Source organism: Herpailurus yagouaroundi, unplaced genomic scaffold (genome assembly GCF_014898765.1).
Source record: "Herpailurus yagouaroundi ecotype Mexico unplaced genomic scaffold, PumYag 195, whole genome shotgun sequence".
NCBI classification, from domain to species: Eukaryota; Metazoa; Chordata; class Mammalia; order Carnivora; family Felidae; genus Herpailurus; species Herpailurus yagouaroundi.
Genome location: NW_024412426.1, coordinates 14,008,253 through 14,016,794, shown reverse-complemented (window position 1 = coordinate 14,016,794; position 8,542 = coordinate 14,008,253). Strand labels below are relative to the sequence as shown.

At 43.4% G+C, this 8,542-nt stretch overlaps 1 protein-coding gene across 3 annotated transcripts in view; it reads left to right on the top strand.

The window, feature by feature from the left end:
* Window positions 1-146: 146 nt before the first annotated feature.
* TDRD5 (tudor domain containing 5) overlaps window positions 147-8,542 on the top strand; it is a 108,408-nt gene continuing 100,012 nt past the window's right edge. For all 3 annotated transcript variants that reach the window (XM_040446634.1, XM_040446633.1, XM_040446631.1), the window contains exons 1-4: window positions 147-342; window positions 2,726-2,781; window positions 3,561-3,623; window positions 5,241-5,499. The gene's annotated coding sequence lies outside the window, so the exon portion shown is untranslated. The remainder of the gene's footprint in view (window positions 343-2,725; window positions 2,782-3,560; window positions 3,624-5,240; window positions 5,500-8,542) is intronic.

The window sequence follows — 8,542 nt, the reverse complement described above, 5'->3', positions numbered from 1 at the left end:
TGCGCGGGGCGGGGCTCTGCTCGCCCGGAGGCGGGACGGCGATTCCCCGAGGCACGCCCGCCCGCCTAGCCCGGCGACTCGCGCGACCTTGGCCACGAGGCGTTTGTGAGAAGCCCGCGTGCCGCTTGGTGTGGCATCAACATGCGTTTCTACGGACGACGATTTGAGCTGTAAAGCAGGTTCGGTTGCCTGACCCACCGCGGAGGCTCGCAGATCGCCGAAGGGGCGGTGGCGCTCTGCGCGGCCTCTGCGCGGCCTAGGAACTAGGGACGTGGTCCTCGACGGGGCGCTAGACAGTTTAAGGGAACAGAATATAGGTCGTCGACTTAGGGTAACCCTAAGGTAAAATAAGAAACTTCTCCCAAGCGTCCCCTTACCCCCTGGAGGCTTCCGCAGGGCGCCTTTCCCCTCTCCCCCTCATTTATTTTATATCCTGGCCCTGCTCTTGCAAGTGCTTTCAAAGTGGAATTAGTGTCGTCGGACTACTTTTGGGAGGATCCACATTTCAAAAGGTGGGGGGGGGGGGGTTAGAGAAACTCTTCTAGGCCCCTTCTCTCTCTCTCTCTCTCTCTCAGTCTCTCTCTTTCTTATTTACATTTATATTTCTTTTTTTTTTATTAACTTATTATTGTGTTTACTAATGCTTAAGCCTGTTGATGATGTAATGCTTCTTGAAGAATCATAGAAGGGAAGGGATCTGATTTTTTTTTTTTAAGGATGCTTTTGTCCTTTGCTAGGCTCCGTTCCCATGCTTCCTTGATGAAGGCAGGACTGTCACTTTTTCAGGTTCCTGGCCATGCTCCATCCAGCAACAAACTGGGGGAGCTGCCCCACTCACTTCTGAGGAACTTGAAACATTGAATACATTTATTTCTCTTTTACTATTAATCATTTCTCACTGAATGGGTAACGCTTCAAACTCAAGATTGAGGATTCTGCTCCAATACCGCAGATCACGATGGCAGAAATGTTTTTTATTTTTCAATAGTTACTGAGTTCACACAGGTTTTCCTGTCAAAAACCTTATTAAAGAATGTGGACCCGAAGTAACTCCCAGGGCTCTGGAAAAACCACTCCAGTACTTTCTTCCATATATTCTAAATTAGGTCACTGGGAATAAAATAAAGGATTAGTAATAAAGTAACTTAAATAGATTTGGCTTTTACTCTCTAAACCTGATTCTTGCATGGTAGGAATGTAAGAGAGGCAAATGTTTCTTTCGAGTGCCTGCCTCAATTTATAGTTCCTGCCTAGAGCAGGACACTGAGAAAAATTCTGAAGCTTCATTTGGTCCACAGAGGGAAAAGTATCATGATTACCTAATATTCACTCAAATTAATAGTTGCTATTAAACACAGTTTATCATCCTGTAAATATTTTCCTGTTCAGAAAAGCCTGAAACCGATGATAGTATTTGTTTTTCTTCTCAGCCTTTGATTCTGTTACAAATTAATTGGACCTGGGGTCCTAGCTATAGATTCTTAAAGTCAACTTGGCCCTCAATTTTTACTGCAGGAATTGGCAGGCTATCTGGCCAAATGATAATCTCAAAATTGCACCCTGTCTGCCAAGAAGATAGAGGGATTTCTGGCCGGAGAAAAATTGATGAGAAAAGGCCCTACTTGGCATTGGAGCCCATGTAGGGTGCCTGTCGTCAGTCTCCTTTGCTGTAGGGACGATGGAGAAGTTACATGATCTGACTTCATTTTCAGTATCCACATATAACAGTAACACACACACCTGCTTACAACACAAGGCTGTTGAGATTATGGATGGCAATGACAATAGCTGAGAAAGAGCATCACGTTGCATGGTCAACCCAGCATCTCTGAAAGGTGTGGGGTGGGGGGGGGGCGGGGGTTGGGGAGTGCTGAGGCAGCAGAATGCACCTCAGGCTGGCTGTACTTACAAGGATGTTGCTGTTTTCTTTCTAGATTCCTTTTTAATTGAAAGTATTGGTCATCCCTTTGTTGAAAGTATATGTGCACATTTTTGTACTCTTAATACTTTACTCCTTGTTTGGATTTGTTATGAGACTGGCATCTGTGAGGGTTTACTAGGAAGGGAGGACCAATTACAGTTGTTGACTTTTGAGTTTGTTTCCAAGGTCAAAGGCCAAAGGTCTTGGACGATTTCAAGGCTTTCTAAATTATTATAGTTATTATTTAGTATTTTGAAATTTTATATCCATTTGCTAAGTGGAGTGAATATTGGTTTATATGAATTATTTAATAGAAAGCCGGGACTTCCTTGTCACTAGATAAAGTTGCAAATCTTATCATTTTAGAGCTGGAGGAGACTACAGGGACTTAAATTTGACTTTCTCAATTTGTAGATGGCAGAGAGGCCAACCAGGAGGGCATAGCAGAGGTCTAGAAAAGTGGTGCTATTGAGAGCTGGACCTGGGCTGTGGCAGTGGGAATGGCCAGGAGGCAGAAGCTGCTTCTCAGGCGGAGAATCAACAGAATTTGGTGACCACCTGCGTTAATGAGGGGGGCAGTGAGGAGATAGAAGACTTGGGAAGGGTGGGTATTTTAACCTTAATAGGCTGGGCAGTTGGTCACAACCGTAGACATCTCTGGCAGACCCACTTCCCCTAACTATACTGATCTGGAACATCTATGTTCCTTCCCACCTTCTTCACTGGCGATGCACTTGTCCCCTTGTCAGGTCCAGTGGTGAGGTAAGACTGACCTGACTTTTCTCTCATTAATTCACTTCACAGATACTTAGTGAGCACCTGCTATGTGTTTGGCACTGCTCACCTCTGAGGACGTAGAGGTAAGATATGGCACATGCCCTCGAGGAACGTCTAAAAGGGAGAAACTGATGTGTAAACAGGTGTAATAAAGTGTTATGATGGAAGGGTAGCCTGAGATAAGGCTGTTCCTTTTATTTTATTTTATTTTATTTTATTTTATTTTATTTTATTTTATTTTATTTTTTATTTTTTTAAAGGTTTTTTCGGGGGGTTATTTATTTATTTTGAGAGAGAGAGGGAGAGAGGGCACATGCAGGGGAGGGGCGGAGAGAAGGAGGGACAGAATCCCAAGCAGACTCCGTGCCATCAGCGCAGAGCCTGATGTGGGGCTTGAACTCACGAACTGTGAGATCATGACCTGGGCCGTGATTGAGAGTCGGCCGCTTAAGCGGCTGAGCCACCCAGGCGCCCCTCCTTTTATTTTTTTAATGTTTATTTATTTATTTTGTGTGTGTGTGAGAGAGAGAGAGAGAGAGGCAGAGAGAGAAGGAGAGAGAGAATTCCAAGCAGGCTTTGTACTGTTAGCACAGAGCCTGATGGGGGCCCTGATCCCACAAACCCTGAGGTCATGACCTGAGCGGAAACCAAGAGGCAGACATTTAACCAACTGAGCCACTCAGGTGCCCCAAGGCTTTTCCTTAATTGTAGGTAATCTTCCGTCCCAAATCTGGAGGTATTCCTGATTGCCAAGAGGGAGGGAAGACAGAGAACCACTGAAAGAGAACATAGCACGAGGAAAAGGGATTATGGACAGCTTTGGCTCCATTATACTTCAATTTAGAATTTGTTCCCATTGCAGATGAAATTCCTTTAAATTTCTTATTTCTGGTGACTTGTGTGACCCTGAGGATGCTGAAAACAGGTATGTTACCTGTTTAAGTGTCGGCCTACGGAGGAGATGGAGGGGGAGGGAGAGGGAGGGGGAGGAAGAGTGAGAGAGAGATCTTGAGATCCTAGAGCAGCGCTTCTAATTTGCCCATTATGGCAAACAAAATTTGAATAGCATACTGGGGCAAACAAAAGGATTTGAGGTTATCTATAAAGGGCACAGCAATAAAATTATATCTTTGAGGGGAGCTGGGTGGTGTAGTGGGTTAAGCGTCCAACTTTGGCTCAGATCATGATCTATCTTGTGGTGAGTTTGAGCCTCATGTCCAACTCTTGTGCTGACAGCTTGGAGCCTGGAGCCTGCTCTGGATTCTGTGTCTCCCTATGTCTCTGACCCTCCCCCGCTCATGCTCTGTCTCTCTCTCAAAGAATAAACACTTAAACATTTTTTAGAAAAATATATCTTTGATATAGGATCATGGTAAAAAGAAAATGGAAAAGTATTAGGGATTCAATATCAGAAGGTTTGTGTACTAATAAAATATTTTTTAATTACTTTGAAAAAATGTTTATTTATTTATGTTTGAGAGAAAAAGAGTGAGAGCATGAGCAGTGGAGGGCAGAGAGGGAGAAAGATAGAGAATCCCAAGCAGGCTCTGCACGGCCATCACAGAGCACAACGTGGGGCTTGAGATCTCTCTCATAAACTGTGAGATCATGACCTGAGCTGAAATCAAGAGTCAGACGGTTAACTGACTGAGACACCCAGGCGTCCCCTAATAAAATATTTTCGATTTTAAAATACAATCTTGAAATGCATGAAGGGAGTAAAGAGATACAAACTTCCAGTTATAAATAATGGAGATATGTAGTGGCATGGTGACTGTAGTTAATAGTACTGTATTTCATAAGAGAGTAGATCTTACAAGTCCTCATTACAAGAAAAAAATTTTTTTCTAAACTGTGTAGGGCATGGATGTTAACTATTGTGGTGCTCATTTGCAATATATACAAGTATCAAATAATGTACACCTGAAACCAACATGTTACATGCCAATTAATTATACCTCATTAAAAAAATTAAAGTTCACTTTAAATGAGGAAAAGAAGAATCGTGAGCTTGCGTCCACAAATATATTGTTTGAAGTTGTTACATAAAATTTCTAATCAAATCTTTTTAATAAGCTTTTAAAATTTTTGTCACCATTGATGAGAAACGTGTTCACACAATTTTAAAAGTTATTTTCCAGCTTTAGTGAGCTATAATTGACAAAAATTATTTTTAAGGTGTCTATCACGATAATTTGATATACATCGTAAAGTGATTAAAAGAGTTTTTAAAACTGGAATGTCTGGGTGGCTCAGTTAAGCACCGAACTCTTGATTTTGGCTCAGGTCATGATCTCACGGTTAGTGGAATCGAGCCCTGCGTTGGGCTCTGCACCGACGGTGCGGAGCCTGCTTGGGATTTTCTCTCTCTCTCACACAAAATAAAAGAACATTGAAAAAAAAGCTGAAAACGATTTTTACAACCACTTAAAAATTTAGGTTAACAGTTGAAGAGTCGAGTATCTTTCATCAACAAATGTAATTTTGATATTCCTTGTGATGACGCAAATGGATTTTAAATCCAATTAACCTTTTTCCTAAGGACTATTTCAGAATCACGATGAAACCTTAAGGACCAGGTGCCTTACTAAGAGCACTCAAAGCACAGCGAGAGCGGAAGCTGCCCTGAGTGCGCAGACAAGGGCCCAGCAAGAGCCACGCCCCTCCACCGCCGTGGACCTAGCTTCGCGCTGCGCTGCGCAGACTGTCTGCGTTCAGGTCGGGAACTTCATCCGCGCAGCCGCAGGGGTGGCCCTGAAGCAGAAGTAGAACGTTTAGCGCCTAGCTTCTTGAGCCTGTTGGTGAGTGTTGAACGGCCCTTGCCTTCCTACCTGGGTCCCTGTGGGTACTGCGTCTGACCCCACTTGCTTGCCTCTGAAAAGTCTGGGTGGAGGCTACTTTGGGCTGGAGGGCTTCCAGCACCTGCTTGCCCCCACCCCTGAAGCCACCCCAGTGGGCTGAGAAAAATCAGCATTAGACTCCACGCCTGTAATGTATTCATGACGCCTGCGGTGGGAAACTGCTCTGGAGTGGTGGTTCTCACTTTGCATGCCTCAGAATCACCTGGAGGGCTTATTAAAACACTCTGCTGGACCCTCTACCCCTCCCCCGCTGCCTTTTCTGATTCAGCAGGTCTGGGGTGGGGTCTGACAATTGGCGTTGCTAACAAGTTTTCAGGTGATGCCGCGGCTCTGGAACCACACGTTGTAAAACCACTATCGTAGAGGCCAAACAAAACAGTTTTCTAAATACTTCATTTAAAGCAGTCCCTTCTCACTCCCTTAAGCAATTATTACTCGACATTATATATTTATCTGCCTTTTGCTTGTCCTTGTTAAGGTCCGGGAGAACAGGCACTTTGTTTTGGTGTTTTAGTCCCGTCTTCTAGAACGCTGCCTGGAACGTAATAGGAACTAAAAAGATAGTTGTTGCTTAAATGAACAAAGGCAGCCCCCAAAGCTGAAACCATGAGAAAGAAAAAGGTCACTCAGGAAGAGGGAAGAGTAAAAAGGAGAAGGGCCAAGGACAGACCCTGGGGTACGTGGGCATTTCATATCAGAAATAGGAAATAGAGCAGAAAGCTAGGATCCAAGGCTGGTGCAGCATAGAAACCCACCAAGGAGAGATTTTTAGAAAAGGAGGGGACACCAAAAGTAAACATCAGAGATTATCAAAGATGAAAAGATTGAAAAGTCCTTAAGATTTGTCAATTACAAGATTTGTCATTGGTGATTTTGCTAAAAGTAGCTTAAGGAAGCTATTTAGAGTAGCAGGCTCCTTGCTTTGGGTTGAGTAGTGAATGGTGGATGAAAAAGTGGGAAAAAAAAATGAGCGTGGACTGTTTATTCAAGGACTTGGCCACACAGGAATGGCTACAGAGGTACATAGGTCAAAAGTGTATTTTTACGTTTCCCACTCCCTGTGTCTGTGTTGTGTAAGATTAAAAGGATTAGCGCATAATTTTGTTATAGGAAAGGAGTGTAAAGAGATACTGATTATACAGGACTGTAATAATAGCCAAAGGTCGTGGAGCTAGAGGAGTTGGGGAGATAGACACAAGAGTAGGATGGATGGGTGAGATAGATGGTCCCTCACCTGCTGAGACCACAAGGAAAGCTGAGAGCAGGGCTAGTTGAGTTGTTTCTGAGTTGGAAGCTCAGAAGGTTCATGCATGAGAGCCTCCACTTTCTCTGGGAGTCCAAGCAAAGTCAATTTCTAGTGGTGAGGCAGGAGTGGGTAAAAAGTGTAGGAGGGATGGCAAAAGTTGGAGTAATTGCTTGTGGGAAGAAAAATTGAACAATACCATCAAATGGTCCCAAATTAGGCATAATGTTAAAAAACGTTGGGAGGCAGGAATGCTATATTGGTTCTGTCATGAACTTGAACTCACCCACTCTCTCTTCTGTTTATCTAAAGATCCTCTCATTCTTGTCATGAGGCATATTTAAAGCTTCAGAAGCTTGAACAAAACACAAAAACCTCTTTCCTGGCTGTTTTCTAAGGCAGAACTGCTGGTAGCAGCAGCTGCAATTGAAATACACTCCTAGATGCAAGCAGGGATGGGAGGAGACCAGCTGGAGACAGTTAATTACCAGAATTAACTGATCATCATAATAGGCAGCAGGGTGGAAAAACACATTGGTCTAACTCACAGAACTCTCTGGTTGTTGTTAATTAATGGTAGGATCCCAAGGAATGAACTCAAAAAACAGCGGAGTCTTTTTGATTTGTGTAACAACAAAAGCAAACAGACCAACAAAACACTATTGTAGGTCTAGGGAACAGAGGCATCTCATGAGTGAGAGACCTGGCTTTGTCACCCTGTTCCTCAAACTAAATCAGATCCTGGACCCAGAGTCTCTTGAATGCAATCTGACTATTCTCTTACAGAAAGATGCTGCCCTACCTAACATTGCAAACCTTCATCCTTTTTAGGATAACTGCTCTGAAGAAAAGGAAGCGCCTACGTTTTTCAGTGACTATCACTTCCTAACGCTAACTAACTCTAATTTCTGGGACCCCAAAAGTCACTGTTTGCCATTCACATTCTGAGTGTACAGGGGTTGGTGATAAATGAATTCTGGCCCTCTGTCACCTTTGGATAGGGCTAGTGGGACTGTGAGTTCCTCTGGTGGTTATGTACCCTGCTTGCCAAGTGAAAAACTGGACTAGGAATCTCAGTAACAGACAGAATTCCTGCATTGGTGCATTCACTCATTGAGTAAGGGCTATCCTGGTAGAAAATGCCAAGCAGAGTGCCAGAAACGTACATCAAAAGCCTACCTGGAGAACTGCAGAGGCAAGTGTTACCATCAAAGACATGGAAGATACCTGGTGTGATTGTTCCTACCTTATTTCCATTCACTTCCCAGGTGAGTCGTCACAAAAGACTTTTGGGTCTTGGAGAATGACTGCATTATCATAAACCCAAGCACGTGAGGACTTCCAGTGGGGTGTCCTCACTGGAGTAATTCAAATAGCCCCTGACTCTTGGTTTTCAGTTATTGATCTGGGATTTAGCTCCAGAATAGCTTTCTAAAAGTCTCTTTTTTCTTACCCTTCTAGATTGAGCCGTAAGTGTTATGTTTTTCTTGCCTGTGACTCTTTGTTGTACCTTTGTTCATGTCTGTATATCCGTTTCTTCACTTTAACGTGGGGATCATGATTGTACCTCAGAGTAACTGGGGAGAAAATTAGATATTCTACATAAAAGAGCATCTTGTAAGTGCTCAATGTGTGGTAGCTGTTAGATAATTGGGGATGAGAATCTGGGATAATGTTTTTTCAATTCTTTGTTCATTTTGCAGGAGTCATTCTCAAGTTAGATAAGCTTTCTGAATCTTA